The sequence below is a fragment of the Nicotiana tomentosiformis genome, chromosome 5 (assembly GCF_000390325.3).
Source record: "Nicotiana tomentosiformis chromosome 5, ASM39032v3, whole genome shotgun sequence".
Classification (NCBI taxonomy): domain Eukaryota; kingdom Viridiplantae; phylum Streptophyta; class Magnoliopsida; order Solanales; family Solanaceae; genus Nicotiana; species Nicotiana tomentosiformis.
In genome coordinates, this window is record NC_090816.1 from 101,507,421 (window position 1) to 101,519,894 (window position 12,474).

A 12,474-nucleotide genomic window follows, 5' to 3' on the forward strand; every position below is an offset into this window, starting at 1 on the left:
TATTTTATTGTTAAACATTTTACCATGAAGTTATTATTTTCCAGTAGGGCCTGACCTGACCTCGTCACTACTCTACCGAGGTTAGGCTCGGCACTTATTGGGTACCGTTGTGGTGTACTCATAGTATGCTTCTGCACATCTTTTTTGTGCAGATCCAGTAACAACTTACCATCCTAGACATCAGTGAGTTACCTCCGCACAGAGACTTCGAGGTATATCTGCCAGTGTCCACAGACTCCGGAGTCCCCTTCTATCATTATTGTGTTGCTTCCTTATTTTCTTTAGACCTTAATATATATAGAGACATTGAGGATAAATTCTTAGAAGCTTATGACTTATTTCTACCAGGTTTTGGGAGTTGTAATTATTTGAATTGTAATTTATTTATTTAAGATATTTATGATTATTCCACATTGATAGGCTCACCTAGTCTTAGATACTAGGTGCCATCACGACCTCCTACGGAGGGAATTTAGGATCGTGACAAGTTGATATCAGAGCACTAGGTTCATAGGTGTTATGAGTCATAAGCAGGTTTAGTAAAGTCTTGCGGATCAGTACAGAGACGTCTGTACTTATCTTCGAGAGGCTATGAAACTGTTAGGAAATATTCGTTTCCTTGATTCCTTATCGTGCGCATTTGTTGACTTCAAAGTTTTGAACCATTGTCTTTCTATTCTCTCACAGATGGTGAGGACACACACAACTGGATCTGATGATCAGACACACGTGCCCCTTGTTGGAGCCGCAAGAGGCCGGGGTTGGGGCAGAGGCCGAGCCAGAAGCCGAGGAAGACCACGTGATGCAGCCAGAGCACCTGCACGAGCTGTTGCACCAGAGCCAGTAGTAGCTCCAGTTGGAGAGCAGGCACCTGAGACTACTCCTGCACTTCAGGAGACTCTTTCCCAGTTTTTGAGCATGTTTGGCACTCTAGCTCAGGCAGGGTTAATTCCACTTGCTCCTGCCATATCTCAGGCCGGGGGAGGAGCACAGACTCCCGCCGCCCGTACTCCAGAACCACGGGCCCAAGTTGACCATGGCCCAAAGGTTATTCAAGTGCAGCCAGTTGTCCCAGTTCGACCTGAGATTAGGACAGCAGTTTCAGAAGGAGAGCAGCTCATGCTCGAGAGGTACAAGAAGTACCACCCTCCCACTTTCAGCGGTTTAGCTTCAAAGGATACTCAGGTATTTCTGGAGGAATGTCACTGTATCCTTCGTACTATGGGTATTGTGGATTCCAGTGGGGTTTCTTTCACGGCATTCCAGTTTAGAGGAGCAGCCTACCAGTGGTGGCGGGCATATGAGTTGGATAGTCCCGCTGAGGCATCTTCACTTACTTGGACTCAATTTTCAAATATGTTCTTAAGGGAGTATGTTCCTCAGAGTCTTAGAGATGCATGGCACGTAGAGTTTGAGCAGTTGCGCCAGGGTTCTATGACTGTGTCAGAATATACGGTCTGATTCAGTGATTTGGCTAGGCATGCACCAACTTTAGTTGCTACTGTTTGAGAGCGAGTTCGCAGATTTATTGAGGGTATTCACCCTAGTATCAGATACAGTATGGCCCGAGAGCTGGAGATGGACATCACATACCAACAGGTGGTGTCAATTTCTAGGAGATTGGAAGGTATGAGAACTCGGGAAAGGGAATAGAGGGAAGCTAAGAGACCCCGGGATTCTGGCACATATAATAATTCTCGTGCCCCAGTTGCAGCCTGTCATGGTAGAGGTTATGTTAGCCGTCCTATTCATTTAGCACTTCCAGCTTCCAGTGGTATTCCGGCTACTCCCAGACCTTAGGTTCCATATTATGCACCGCCAGTGTCTTCTGACCTCCTGTACGGGGTTCTTTCAGCGGACAGTCTAGTCGATCAGGCTCGAGCTAGTCCCAGCAGCCACGTCCTACGAGGGCTTGTTTTGAGTGTGGTGACACTCATCATATCATGAGGGATTGCCCCAGACTTAGGAGGGGTGCACCTCCACGTATTTCTCAGGCCCCACCTATTCCACAGGGCCCTTAGGCTTCTCAGGCCATGATTATTGCACCAGTTGCCACTCCACCTGCACAGCCAGCTAGAGATGGAGGTCGGACAGGTAGCGGTCACCCTAGAGGGGGAGGCCAGGCCAGATATTATGCCCTTCTTACTAGGAAAGATGTCGTTGCATCTGATTATGTTATCACAGGTATTATTTCGGTCTGTCATAGCGATGCATCAGTCTTATTTGATCCAGGCTCCACTTATTCTTATGTGTCATCTTATTTTGCCCCGTATTTGGGCGTATCACGTGATTCCTTGAGTTCTTCTATTTATGTATCTACACCCGTGGGTGAATCTATTATTGTGGACCGTGTGTATCGGTCGCGTTTAATTGTTATCAGTGGTTTTGAGACCAAGGCCAATTTATTATTGCTCAGTATGGTGGATTTCAATATTATTTTTGGCATGGACTGGTTGTCTCCCTATCATTCTATTCTTGATTGTTACGCCAAGATGGTGACGTTGGCTATGCCAGGTCTACCGCGGCTAGAGTAGCGAGGTACCTCGAATCATGTTCCTAGCAGGGTTGTTTCATTTCTTAAAGCTCAACGAATGGTTGAGAAGGGATATGATGCGTATCTGGCCTATGTAAGAGATGTTAGTATTGATACTCCTACCGTGGAGTCAGTTCCTATAGTAAGGGATTTTCCCGATGTATTTCCAGCGGATCTTCCGGGTATGCCACTCGACAGGGATATTGATTTTGGCATTGATTTGTTATCGGGTACTCAGCCCATTTCTATTCCATCATACCGTATGGCCCCAACAGAGTTGAAAGAATTAAAAGAACAGTTACAGGAATTGCTGGATAAGGGCTTTATTCGGCCCAGTGTATCACCTTGGGGTGCTCATGTCTTATTTGTAAAGAAGAAAAATGGTTCTATGCGGATGTGTATTGATTACCGCCAGCTGAACAAGGTTATAGTGAAGAGCAGGTATCCATTGCCACGTATTGATGACCTATTTGATCAACTTCAGGGTACCAGAGTGTTTTCTAAGATCGACTTGCGTTTAGGCTATCATCAGTTGAAGATTCGGGAGCCAGATATCCCGAAGACTACTTTCAGGACTCGGTACGGTCATTACGAGTTCCTTGTGATATCTTTTGGGCTGACCAACACCCCCAGGAGCATTTATGCACTTAATGAATAGTGTATTTCATCCCTATCTTGATTCTTTAATTATTGTGTTTATTGACGACATTCTTGTGTATTCCCGGAGTCGGGAAGATCATGAACAGCACCTGAGGATTGTGCTTCAGATTTTGAGAGAAAAGAAGTTATATGCAAAATTTTCAAAGTGTGAATTCTGGCTTGATTTAGTGGGATTCTTGGGTCATATAGTTTCGTACGAGGGAATCAAGGTAGATCCGAAGAAGATTGAAGCAGTTTAGAGTTGGTCCAGACCGTCCTCAGTTACGAAAATCCGGAGTTTCCTTGGTTTGGCAGGGTATTATCGCCGATTTGTAAAGAGTTTCTCTTCTATTGCTGCATCTATGACCAAATTAACCCAGAAGGGTGCTCCGTTCAGGTGTACCCAAGAATGTGAGGAGAGCTTCCAAAAGCTCAAGACGACTTTGACTACAGCCCCAGTATTGGTATTACCTACAGGTTCAGGGTCTTATACTGTGTATTGTGATGCATCGCGTATTGGTCTCGGCGCAGTGTTGATGTAAGATGGTAGGGTGATTGCCTACGCGTCCAGACAGTTAAAGGTGCATGAGAAGAATTATCCTGTACATGACCTTGAGTTAGCGGCTATTGTTCATGCCTTGAAGATTTGGCGGCATTACTTATACGGTGTCCATTGCGAGGTCTACACCGATCACCGGAGTCTACAACATCTGTTTAAGCAGAATGATCTTAATTTGTGGCAGCGGAGATGGTTGGAGTTGCTTAAGGATTATGATATCACCATTCTCTATCATCCCGGGAAGGCCAATATAGTGGCCGATGCCTTGAGTCGTAAGGCGGAGAGTTTGGGCAGCTTAGCATATTTACCGGTATCAGAGAGGCCTTTAGCCTTGGATCTTCAGGCCTTGGCTAACCAGTTTGTTAGATTGGATGTTTCTGAGCCGAGCCGAGTTTTGGCTTGTGTGGTTTCTCAATCTTCTCTTTATGATAGTATCAGGGAGCGTCAGTGTGATGACCCTCATCTGCTTGTCCTTAAGGACACAGTTCAGCACGATGATGCCAAGGAAGTCACTATTGGAGATGACGATGTATTACGGATGCAGGGTAGGCTATGTGTTCCTAATGTAGATGATTTGCGTGAGTTTATTCTCCAGGAGGCTCACAGTTCGCGACACTCCATTCATCCGGGTGCTGCAAAGATGTATCAGGACTTGAGACAACACTATTGGTGGAGGCGGATGAAGAAAGACATAGTGGAGTATGTAGCTCGGTGTATAATTTGTCAATAGGTGAAATATGAGCATCAGCGACCGGGTGGGTTGCTTCAGAAGCTAGAGATTCCAGAATGGAAATGGGAGAGGATCACTATGGATTTCGTTGTTGGGCTCCCACAGACTTAGAGGAAGTTCGATGCAGCTTGGGTGATTGTGGATAGATTGACCAAGTCAACTCATTTCATTCCTGTGGTTACTACTTACCCTTCGGAGCAGCTGGCTCAGGTTTATATTCGCGAGATTGTCAGACTCCATGGCATACCAGTATCTATCATCTCTGACCGGGGTATGCAGTTTACATCACGGTTCTGGAGGGCAGTACAGAATGAGTTGGGTACTCGGATAGAGTTGAGTACAACATTTCACCCTCAGACGGACGGGCAGTCCGAACGCATTATTCAGATACTGGATGATATGCTTCGTGCGTGTGTGATAGATTTTGGGGGTGCTTGGGATCATTTCTTACCACTTGCGGAGTTTGCTTACAAAAATAATTATCAGTCGAGCATTCAGATGGCTCCGTATGAGGCCTTGTATGGTAGGTGGTGCCGATCTCCAGTGGGTTGGTTCGAACAGGGCAAGGTTAGGCTATTGGATACAGACTTGGTTCAGGACGCCTTGGAAAAGGTTAAGTTGATTCAGGATCGACTTCGTACAGCCCAATCCATATAGAAGAGTTATACGGATTGAAAGGTTCGTGACGTTGCATTCATGGTTGGTGAGCGGGTATTGCTCCGGGTTTCGCCTATGAAGGGTGTAATGAGGTTCGGGTAAAAGGGCAAGTTGAGCCCTAGGTATATTGGGCCTTGTGAAATTCTTGAGAGAGTTGGAGAGGTGGCTTACAGACTTGCACTACCACCTAGTCTTTCTGTGGTTCATCTGGTATTCCATGTTTCTGTTCTTCAGAAATATCACGGCGATCCGTCTCATGTGTTAGACTTCAGTTCCGTTCAGTTGGACAAGGATCTATCTTATGTTGAGGAACCAGTGGCTATTTTAGATAGGCAGGTTCGAAAGTTGAGGTCAAAGAATATTGCTTCCGTGAAGGTTCAGTGGAGGGGTCATCCATTCGAGGAGGCGACTTGGGAGAACGAGCATGATATGCGCAGCCATTATCCACACTTATTCACCAGCTCGGGTACTTTTTCTAACTCCGTTCGAGGACGAACGTTTATTTTAGAGGTGGAGAATGTGATGACCCAAAATGCCATCTTTAAATTTAATAATTAATTCTGTATTCTAAGACCTCGAAACACACTATATATCATTCCTCGACTTGCGTGCGCAGTCCATAAAATTTTTCAAAAAGTCTTTATGTGAAAATGGATTAAAATGTGAATTATAGCTTTAAAACTCAACTGGGTTGACTTTGGTCAACATTTTGAGCAAACAGACTCGGATCGGTATTTTGACAGTTCTGGTAGGTCCGTATCGTGATTTGAAACTTGGGCGTATGCCCGGAATCAAATTTCGAGGTCCCTAGACCGAGATATGGAATTTTGATGAAAAATTAAAAGTTTAAGTTCAAATAGTGACCGGATGTCGAATTTTGTGCAAACGACCCCAGAATAGAATTTTGATGATTCCAACAGCTCCGTATGGTGATTTTGAACTTAGGAGCATGATCAGAATTTTATTTGGAAGTCCGTAGTGAAATTAGGCTTGAAATAGCTAAAATAGGAATTTAAAATTTGGAAGTTTGACCGGGGAGTTGACTTTCTGATATCGGGGTCGGAATCCAGATCTAAAAATTTTCACAGCTCTGTTATGTCAGTTATGACTTGTGTGCAAAATTTGCGGTCAATCGGACTTGATTTGATAGGTTTCGACATCGAATGTAGAAGTTGGAAATTTTAAGTTTCATTAAGCTTGAATTGGAGCATAATTTGTGGTTTTAGAGTCGTTTTATGTGATTTGAGATTTCAAATAAGTTCGTATGATGTTTTAGGATTTGTTGGTATATTTGGTTGAGGTCCCGAGGGCTTCGGGTGAGTTTCGGATGGTTAACGGATCAAAAACGGTACTTAAACAGCTGCTGCAAAAGCTGCTGCAAATTTTCTTGTGCTGTGCAATCGAGCCCAAAAATCGAAGGCCAAAAATCAAGCCCAAAAATCGAGCCGAGGATCGAAGGCAGGCTCGAGATCTATGATCGAAGGCAGGCTCGAGAGCCATGATCGAAGGCAAGGCTCGAGGGCCATGATCAAAGGCAAGCTCGAAGGCCAGTGATTGAAGGCCCAGGATCGATAGCCAGGATCAATGGCTGTGATCGAGCCCCAGGGTCGAGGGACACGATCGAAGCAATGATCAAAGGCCATGACCGAGGTCCATGATCGAGGACCATGATCGGACTTCCCATGATCGGACTCCCCTTAATCGGACTCCCCATGATCGGACTCCTATGATCGAGGTCCAGGATCGAACCCCATGATCGACGTCACCCTAGACAGATCTGTAAGTTATAAAAACAGGGGGGTTTCGTCCCATTCGCCATTTTTAACAACTTGGAGCTTGAGCAGAGGCAATTTTTGATATATTTTAAAGGAAAAATATTGGGGTAAGTGTTCTTAACTCAATCTTGGTTAGATTACCCGAATCCATCATTGTTTTTAACATTTAATTGGTGATTTAAGTTGGAAATAATTAAAAACTCTCTTGGATAGATTTGAGGATTTGAGGGTCGAATCGTTATTGGAATTTAGTCATTTTGGTATGGTTAGACTCGTGGTTGAATGGGCGTTCGTATTTCATAACTTTCGCTAGATTCCGAGACGTGGGCCCCACAGGTCATTTTTGAGTTAATTTCGGATTTTTATTAAAAAAGTAGTATTTTCTTATAGAATTAATTCTATAATTTTTGTTGACTGTATCGAATTAATTATGACTAGATACGAGTCGACCGGAATCGAAAAAACAAGGAAAAATCATACTACTTCGTTAAATTGGAGCAAGTCGAGGTAAGTGGCTTGTCTAACCTTGTGTGGAGGAAATTTCACCTAGGATTGGTATTAATTGTAATGTGATGAAAGTCATGTATACGAGATGACGAGTGTGTACACGGACAAAATGTGAAGGATTATGTTTTTAAAATTATGAAGATCACTGTTGCATATTAATTAAATTATTAAATCTTGTTATATTCTCCATCGTTGATTTGATTTGTATACTTTAAATTTGCTTGACCTTTTCCTACTAATTATTTTACCTGTTTAGTTGAAACTTGGTTTCTTTTATTCTGTGTATTATTTGAAATAGATTTTCTTTAAATTAAATATTATTAATATGAAGTATTTGACATTTTAAATTTGGTATTGAAGTAACGTATTAAATATTTTGAAATATTATTTTGCTAAATTATTTATTCCTGAATATTTTTGTAAGATTTTTGTACTCATTGTGATGGAGCCGTTAGCTCTTTGTTGTGAAAAACTATTATTGATGATTTATGTTGGCATGAGCCGTGAGATCTCTATTGTGGAAAAATATTATTGATGATTTAATTTGGCATGAGTCGTGAGCTCTTTATTGTAGAAAAATATCATTGTTGATTTATTTTGGCAAATTAAAATAACTGGGCACTTGAGGTGCAAATTGTGATATATTGTGATATTGATACGCATGCGGTGGTATAAGGTCTGGGTATTGAAATACATGCGGTGAGATAAGGGTGGCTTGATATGCGTGGCTAGTAGGGGGAACTACTAGAAGTCATGCGGTATGATAAGGATGGCTAAAACGCGGGATGCTATTTCGAGAAAAAAATATTTTTTTTAAAATAAATTGTAAAGGCTCCCGCAGTGAGATAAGAAAATGAGATATTGTGAATTTATTTATGATTTGGGACTACGAGGCGGTACAGCGGTAGTGCCCTTGTTGATATTGATTTATGGCCATAGTTTCCTTCGATTAATTATTGTGATTTTTATAAAGTTGAAAGGAATTCTGTTTTGATTCCACGAGATATTATTTGTAATTATTTGGTGTCATTAAATGTGACATACTATTTGATTCATTTTCATAGTCATTTTATTTTATTATATTGTTAAATATTTTACCATGAAGTTATTATTTTCCAGTAGGGCCTGACCTGACCTCGTCACTACTCTACCGAGGTTAGGCTCGGCACTTACTGGGTACCACTGTGGTGTACTCATACTACGCTTCTGCACATCTTTTTGTGCAGATCCAGGTACATCTTACCAGCCTAGATGTTAGTGAGTTACCTACGCATGGAGACTTCGAGGTATATTTGCTAGCGTCCGGAGTCCCCTTCTATCATTATTGTGTTGCTTCCTTATTTTCTTTAGACCTTAATATATATATAGAGACATTGAGGATAAATTCTTAGAAACTTGTGACTTATTTCTACCGGTGTTTTGGAGTTGTAATTATTTGAATTGTAATTTATTTATTTTAGATATTTATGATTATTCCAGATTGATAGGCTTACCTAGTCTTAGAGACTAGGTGCCATCACGACCTCCTACGGAGGGAATTTCGGGTCAAGACAGGATGATACGTGATGATGTGGAGTTATTGTGTTGGTAATTTTTATGTGATGACATGGGGTTATTGCGTTGGTAATTTTCTTGTGATGTTGTGATTTTTCTTGTATTTATTTTTATATCTTGTGCAATTTGTCTTGTTGTTGGTAAATTAATAATAGTCTGATTTATGTTGAAATTGGGAGCCTGTGGCTATTGCCAAGCGGATTATGAAATGAAATGTGGGCACAAGGTGTCGTATGTAAATAATGATGATATTGGCACATGAACTGTTCATGCAATTGTGATATGAAATGTGGGCACGAGGTATCGTGAGTAAATGATGATGATATTGGCACGTGAGTTATCCGTGCGGTTGTGATAGAGAAATCGGCACGAGGTGCCGTGAAAATATGAAAGTGGGCTGAGACCCGTATTTTTATGATTTTGAAATGAGGTGTCACATGGTGACTTTTATTCGAAAGATATTTATTTGAAAGAATTATATTTGAAAGATATTTATTTGAAGGGAGTATATTCGAAATATATTTATTGGAGAGTATTATATCCTGAAGGTTATTATTTGAAGAAAAAAAATATATAGGTGAAAGGTTTATATTTGAAGGACTTGATTAATTGGTTGTACTTGTATTCATTATTTGTTAAGCAATATTTATGGTGTTCTTCTTGCCCTGCTGTGTATATCACTGGTTGATTATTATTGTCATCGTTGTTATTTGTTTCCTATTATTTTTGTATACTATATTGCACAGGTTATTAGACTAGTGAATGTCTCGACTGTACCTCGTTACTTCTCCACTGAGGTTAGTCTTGATACTTACTGGGTACCGACCGTGGTGTACTCATACTATACTTCTGAACATTATTTTGCAGAGCTGGGTATTGGAGCTATCGGGCTTGAATAAAGTTAGAGTGTGATCGCAAGGATTCAAGGTAGAGTTGCTTGGTCGTCGTAGTCCCTTGAAGTCTTTCCATTTTATTGTACTGTTAATTATTAATTAAACAATATTGAGTATTCGATCCTTGAGATCATTTCATGTATTCAGTTAGAGTTCGTGACTCAGTATTACCAGTCTTGGGAAGGTGTTATAATTATTTTCGTTGTTGGTTTCGATTATTAAAAAAAAATGGCTTGAATTGTAATTGTAATTGTAATCGGCTTAAATTTCTAATGGACTACAACATACATTGAACATTGAAGTCAATTAAAAGTTTCTCAGAACTATTGGTGCTAAAATATAGTAATACATCTAGGAATTACACACTTTAGTAAATTCTTTAGAGCTGTTAATATGGCCTGGCCAGGCCTAACCTAGCCCAACCCACACGAGCTTTGACACTTGATAGGCTGGTCTGGGCCGACCCACTATTTTGATGGGCTTTAAAATAGCCCAATACAGCCCTGCGTGGGTTAGGGGTCCAACACCAACAAATCATCATCAAGCACATTGGAATCCTTTTGTAAAACTAAGATGTATTAATATCTTCATTTTCATCGAAATCTAAAATTATATGCAATGTTAATTAGTTAAATGCTAAGAAATAACTAAAATTTTAAGAGCAAAAAAAAATTACATTCACATAAAAAAATGTTACTAGTTTGAGATTGGACTACTTTTCTTGTTATTTTTAGTTCCCTATTTTATTTTAATTAAATATGTTTATTAAGCCCACGGCTCCAAAAATCTTAGCCCAACCCTATAAAATCATGGACTGGGTTGAACTGACCCAGCTGACCAAACCCATAGTAACGGCTCTAAATTCTTGGTATTAGAATATAACTTTAATTGCTCCTTTTACAATATTTCTCATGAACTCACTCTGTTCTCCTTATACATCCATGCAGTGCAAAGAGTTCTACGAGACTTCAAAATGTGACTCCTATTCTAAAATTTTGAAGAAATTTTGCGTCGGCAAATCAAGTACGTATCTATCTCATCTAATTCATAAAATACTTTGAAAATTTTAGATTATTTTGATTGTAACTTATGAACTTTTGCTTCCTTTAACTACAGCTGCTGGCCCTTCCCCAGCCGATATTGGCTCAAGTGTTCTACTTGAATCCGCCCTTGGAGTAAGTTGTTTTTCATTTTTATGCGACTTTAATGTTATAATGGATAAAATTTAAAACAACAACAACATATTCAGTGTATTACCACAAGTGGAGTCTGGAGATAGTAGCATGTGTTGGGAATAAACACCCTACAAAATAATATTCACAGTAATAAAAGCGGAATAATAACGTAGCACCGAGATACGGTAATTAACAAGAATAAAAGAATGACAACGACACCAAGATTTTTACGTGAAAAACTCTTTTGAATAAGGAAAAAAGCCACGGCCCCGAGAAGAGCAACTAATATCACTATATCAAGGAATTTTACACCTTGTACGTCCGAGTAAAATACTCCAAAGACCACTACAACACTCAAAAGAAATAACCCTCTTTTGATAAATATCACTCACTCTCTATTTTTCTCATAGACTATTTTTTTATACCCTGTCTGTGAAACCTCACTCTTTCTTTCTCTCTTTGTTGGTGTGTAAAAATGAGAGTTGAAACTCTCATTTTATAGCCGAAGCCTCACTCTCTAAAGCCTACTATATTTGACAATTTGCACACACTTTTTCTTCTTTTTCTTCAATGTTGACAATTCAACAAATTTGGCCACCTATCCAAAGAAATTCAACAAAGTTAGCTACCAAACTAAAGAAATTCAACAAAGTTGGCTACCAAACCAAAGAAAGTTCATTTAGGCACATGCCGATTACTTTGGCTTTTGAATGAGATGGACCCCTTCAATCTCCCCATCTAGTCTCATTCATCTAGAGGAGGTAGCACTATCTTCTAGTTTGAGTGCATGCCGACAAGTTCTTTGCATATCTCGAACTTGTCTCTTGGTACCACCTTGGTCAACATATCAGCAGAATTTTCACTCGTGTGAATCTTTTTGACCTGTAAAGATTCTTTCTCCACCTGCTTATTAATCCAATGATATCTCACATCTATATGCTTTGTTCTTGCATAGTACATGGAGTTCTTACTCAATTATATTGCACTTTTGCTGTCACAATAAACGACATACTCCTTTTAATGCAATTCCAGCTCTTGAAGAAACCGCTTGAGCCATACCATCTCCTTGCCAGCTTTTGTAGCGGCAATGTACTTTGATTCAGTTGTTGAATGTGCAACACACTTCTGCAATTTAGACTGCCATGATATAGCTCCCCTGAAAAAGTAAATAGATATCCAGTAATGGATTTTCTATTATCAGTATCACCGACCATATCAGCATTTGTGTAGCCCTTCAAGATTGGATCAGATACTCCAAAACACAAGCAATATCCTACAGTACCTCTTAGGTACCTGAGTATCAACGTGGCTGCTTCCCAATATTCCTTTCCGAGATTTTCAAGGAATCTGCTGACAACACCAACTGCATGAGCAATATCAGGTCTGGTGCATACCATTGCATACATCAAGCTTCCAACTGTTGAAGAATGAGGAACTCTAGCCATGTTCCCT